The sequence below is a fragment of the Chrysochloris asiatica genome, unplaced genomic scaffold, assembly GCF_000296735.1.
Source record: "Chrysochloris asiatica unplaced genomic scaffold, ChrAsi1.0 scaffold00482, whole genome shotgun sequence".
Lineage (NCBI taxonomy): Eukaryota > Metazoa > Chordata > Mammalia > Afrosoricida > Chrysochloridae > Chrysochloris > Chrysochloris asiatica.
In genome coordinates, this window is record NW_006409000.1 from 687,118 (window position 1) to 693,154 (window position 6,037).

The window sequence follows — 6,037 nt, forward strand, 5'->3', positions numbered from 1 at the left end:
TGTAAACAGGAGAGCGAGTTTCAGCGTCTCTTCTGACATCCATTTTGACCTTTTCCTTCTTTCTTGTCTTCTTAATGACTTTTTGCTTTCTTCACATATGATGTTCTTGATGTCATCCCACAACACTTCTGGTCTTCGGTCTTTAGTGTTTAATGTATCATCTGTTCTTCATTTTATTTCTAAATTCAGATGGAATATATTCAAGGTCATATTTTAGCTCTTGTGGACTTGTTTTCATGTTCTTCAACTTTAGTTTGAATTTTCAGATGAACAATTGATGGTCTGTTCTACAATCTTCCTCTGGCCTTGTTTTGGCTGATGATATGGAGCTTTTCCATTGTTTCTTTCCACAGATGTATTTCTGTGCATTCCATCTTGTGAGGGCCATGTGTATAACCATCTCTTATGCTGTCTAAAGAGGGTATTTGAAATGAACAAATCATTGATTTTGCAGAATTCTATCATGCCATCTCCAGCATCATTTCTATCACCAAGGCTATATTTTCCAACTACTGATCCTTCCTCTTTGTTCCCAACCTTTGCATTCCAATCACCAGTAATGATCAATACATCTTCATTTCATGTTTGATCAATTTCAGATTGTTAGAATTCTTCTATTTCATCCTCTCTGGTTTTAGTGGTTGGTGCGTAAATTTGAATAATAGTGGTATTAACTGGTCTTCCCTATAGGTGCATGGATACTATCCTATCACAGACAGAGTTGTACCTCATGACTGATCTGGATATGTTCTTTTTGACAATGAATGTAACACCATTCCTCTTCAATTAGTCAACCCCTGCATAGTAAACCTTGTGATTATCAGATTCAAAATGACAAATACCAGTCCATTTCAGCTTATTAATATCTAAGATATCGATGTTGATGTGTTTCATTTCATTTTTCATAATTTCCAGTTTTCCTAGATTCATACTTCATACATTCCATGTTCCAGTTATTAATGGAAGTTTACAGCTGTTTCTCTTCATTTTGAATTGTGCCTCATCAGCAAATGAAGGTCCTGTGGGCTTTACTCCCATTGGCATTACTCCATTCGCATCATCATGGTCAACTCTACTTTGATGAGGCAGCTCTTCCCCACTCGAATTTTTTAGTGCCTTCCGATCTGAGGGGATACTTTTATGGCACTATATCTGACAGTTTTTCTCTGCTGTTCATAAGGTTTTCAGTGACTAAATATTCGGAAGTAGTTTGTTACTCCTTCTTCCTAGTCTGTCTTCATCTGGAAGATCATCTGAAACTTGTCCACCATGAGTGACCCTGCTGGTATTTAAAATATCTATGGCATAGCTTCCAGAATCACAGTAACTCACAAGCCACCACAGTACGACAAACAAACTGACAGATGAGTGGTGGAGGGGAGGGTACGGAGCAAGTAAAAAAAAAATCATATCTTTGCTCTGTGAGCCACAAGAATGTTTCTGTAATGCTAACTGTTTTCTTGTCTCTGAAGTTACTCACAAAAGCTGAAGATGGCTGTGTCTGTCTGGTCACAGGCTCATATCACCAATCTCCTTATTTTTCTGTATCTCCTTAGCTATCTATCTTAGTAAGCATTCAATCCACTTCAGTATCACTTCATCTGAAGCTCAGAATTGTAGGGCTATCCCCTGCATCTGTTTCATTTGGTTATCCATATCTTTGTTGAAGAAGGTCTGTACAGCCTTTCTGCCTAGTCGGCCAGCTTACTGCCTCTCAAGTATTCTAAAATGTAATGATACTTCTGTACTAAGTGATTCAAGAATCCCCCAAAGAAATATATGGATTTTAAATAAAGAAATGTGAAAGACCAAATTAAATCACTTGAACTGATTTTTAAATTTAGCTGAAATTCTCTTTTAACCATTTTGTTTCATCTTCATTTAATATATATATATTTTTAAATCAGACAAGAAAGAGTTGAGAGTTAAATGAATTATTTAGTATATATTATGGAGTCATAGTGTGTTGTGGTGGACTAATGCGACAGACTCCAAAGTCATTTTGAACTTCAAGGTCGGTGGTTCGAGCTCAACACCCACTCCTCAGAAACCCTGTACAGGGTTGCTGTGGGTTGAACCAACTCGAAGGCACATAACAACAATAACATTAACTGATAATAATAATAATACAATCCTTTCATCTGGACATGGAACCAACGGCTTTCTGCTTTAAGGAGTAATAACCTCACAGTGTTATATGTCACCTTTGTCTTTGTTTCTTTGTTTCTGGTCCATTAGCCAAGGAGAAGTCAACATTAAATCAAATGCTCTGTGACACATCAATTGCTCTCTCCTTTTTAGACTTCTGGAAATATCCACAGTGGCTTCTCTCTAAAGTGCTTATGCCCAGAAGAGACTAAAAGATCAGTTACAAACAAAACAAAGTTTGAACTCCCTTAATATGTTAGGGGAAAAATTACATAATCAGCAAAGAAGTAGAAATGATGATAAGTTCTTGAAAATTTACTTGGGCTGATCTTATTTATCTTTCATATTTGTGCCCTGAAAATTAGGAACCTCCTCAAACCAAACAGAGACTGAGTCTTTCATATGTTATAGTACTCTAGCAGCTCTAGGTTAAATTGAACTAATTGCAAGCATTTATATTAAACTTTAGAGCCAGAAAATCTGATTATACCAATATTATCAGTTTAAGAATAATATATGGGAAGCAGTCTATTGATTATATGGAAAAATTAAAGTCAAATATTTGCTTTTATGTTTAAACAAGAGTAATAGCTTTTGTTTCGCTCTTAAAATAACACTCTATAGACACAAGATGTCTTGAGTCAAACTAAACTCTTCACATTGGTAATAACAGTAATTTAACAATCCTCGGACCTTAGAAGAAAAAGACAAGGGTTAATGAAAATTCTGTTAAGGAAAATGTCCTCAGTGTTTACAATTATAAAGACCGAGACAAAGTTAAAGGGAGAGAACATTTGATTACTTCTTATTACATCTTGGAGTCAGTTCCAACTCATAGTGACCCTCCATTGTGTTTCTGAGGCTGCAAATCTTTTTGAGAGTAGAAAGCCTCATCTTTCTCCCACAGAACGCCTGGTAGTTTTGAACTGCTGACCTTGAGGTTAGCAGTCCGACTCATAACCACTATGGTACTAAATTTTAAAAGACAAAGCTACTACAGAAAAAATTTTGTACTAGAACTTGGAACAGAAAATAATGAAGAAGAAATCAAGTGAATTTCAAAATAATTAATTAATTAATTAACTGCAATCGTAAAATTAGAACAAGCTCTATGTATGAACAATTTCTTTTATAAAAATCAATGCAAGGCAAATCCTTATGAATTGGAGGTTAAAGATATCCCAACTGCTTGACCTTCTGACATATATGCCCCTCCATCAGGAGCTCTGGTAGCATAGGGGTTACGGATCCGGCTGCTAACCTCATCTGCAGTTCGAAACTATCAGCTGTTCCACTGGAGAAAGATGAGGCTTTCTGCTCCCGTAAAGATTTACAGCCTCAGAAACCCTGTGCAGGGTCACTATGAGTCGGAACCGACTCCACAGTACTTAACAATAACATAGTCCTTGATAACCATCACTTTTCTTCCCTCCTCTCATGTCCCAGGTTCTGCAACAAGCTGTATAATCCCACAAAACTCACAAATATCAGAAGAAATAGCTCATGAAATGATGGAGATTTTGGAGTACCCAATTGTTAGTTCAGAGTTCAGGTTGGAGCAGTCTTCTCACCTACCTAATCTCAGTATCTGAGGAACCAAAACCAGCTGTTCTGAAGGCAGAATTTGAATTGAGAGCCCCCTAGTGTGCTGTTGATTGTTGTTAAGTGTTATTGAGGTGACTTTGTCTAAGAGTGACCCTCTTAGGTTTTCGGATGAGCAGTGGTGGGGTGTGAATTGGTGACATTGTGGATTGTAGTCCAGTGCTTATCTTACACAGGCCACACCAGGGCCCCGTGTACATGCAGTTGTAAGAAAAATACAGAAATTATATTGTCAATTTTTAAACCCTCAGCAGCTCTTCAGAAACCCTAGATAGAGTCAGGAAGACTTGAAACTTACTCAAAAGATTTCTTTCTAAATATTATACCAATATATTTTCAGATTAAAAATAAAAACAAAGTTAAAGAGAGAGAGACAGAGAGAGACAGAGAGAGAGAGAGAGAGAGATTATCACCAGTTCCTCTTAACGGGAAAATTCAAATGTGTATACTTCAGACAAAAGGGAAACCCATGTTTTATTTTTCAAGAAGAAAATAGTTTCTCTTCACTGACTCTCTCCCTCTACCTCCCGCTCCCTGAGGAATCGACAAAAGTGAAAATAAAGGGAAGCTATGAGAGTCCTGGTGTGCCACTGTAGGTTAATGTGCCAGACTGCAAAGCTATTTGAACTGCAAGGTCGGCGGTTCAAGCTCACCAGATGCTCTTCAGAAACCCTTTACATGATCGCTATGGGTTGGAATCTACTCGACAGCAAACAACAACATATGTTGAGCTTACTGGTTCCATTTCCCAACCTGAGTAATGGAATGGCACAACACAACTTACCTATCCAGGATCACATGTACCTTTGGTTGGTGAGTAGAAAAAAAATTCAAACTTTTGAGATATGAATCCATGATATTATGAGATTTCTTTGTGTAACAACTAATTCACTTGAGTTTTTATTGTCCTTGCTGTTTTGCATTAGCTCTTTTTGATCATTTTTCACTATTTTATCTTCAGAGCTTACCAGTTTCAGATTTCAGGGCCATACAGGATGCTTTTGAACAACGAATAATGAAGGCTAAAAAAGAGTTGATGCCTTTAAAAAATGATTTTAGTGAAGAACACTGAATATGCCATTTAACTGCAAGGTCGGTGGTTCAAGTTAACCAGCTGCTCCTTGGAAACCCTATACAGGGTCACTATGGGTCAGAATGGACTTGACAGCACTTAACAACAACTGGAAGAATGAACAAATATGTACTAGAAGAAGTAGAGTGAAAATGCTCCTCAGAAGTGAGGATGGTGAGACTTTTCTCTCACATCCTTTGGTCATGTTATCATAGGGACCAGTCGCTGCAGAAGGATATCATGCTTGGTAAAGTATGCTAGAGTAGAGGCTCTGCAAAGAAGCAACAGAACAACACAACATGACAAAGGCAAAGGAAGATGCTGAGAAGAATTCTAGAATAGACGGCAGTGCTACAGGCCCAGCAGTGAACTGCTAACCCAGCAATTCACACCAACCAGCCACTCCTTGAAAACCCTATTAAAGTCACTATGAATTGGAACCAATTCAGCAAAACTTAAAAATAGCAGGATGATAATTACTATAACATAGATGATTCTGCAACAATGATATTAGCAAACAATGAATTACAAATGGATACAGAGGTATTTGGGTAATTCCAAACAGTTGTGGCAGGATGTATGGGAGCAGACCCACCTACAGACATAAAATTTGGTTGTGGTTATTTCTGCATACATAATTGTAGGTTGTGGTTATTGTTAAGGGCTAATGAGTAGGTTCCAACTCATAGTGACCCTGTATGTTGTTTCCAAGGAGTGACTGATGAGCTTGAACCACCGACCTTGTAGTTCAAAACAATCTTGCAGTCCAGTGCATTAATCCATAGAGCAACACCAGAACCCATGTAGATTCCACAACTTGTCTGCCAATTTGTCATACTGTGGTGGCTTATATGTTGCTTTGATGCTGAAATTTATGCCACTGGTATTTTAAATACCAGCATGGTCACCCATGGTGGACAGGTTTCAACAGAGGTTCCAACTAAGACAGCTAAGGGCAAAGCAGAGCCAGACTACTTCTGAATGGTTTTTCATTGAAAACCTTCTGAATAGCAGTGAAACACTGTAAGATACACTGCAGGAAAAGGAGCACCTTAGGGAGGAAAGCACTGAAAATAAGACTGGAAAAGTGCTGTTTCCTCAAGGTAGGTTGTTGTTGTTGTTGTTGTTGTTGTTGTCAAGTGCCTTCGACTTGTTTCCAAACCATAGCAACCATACATGGGGTTTCTGAAGAGTGGTGGATGAGTTTGAACCACC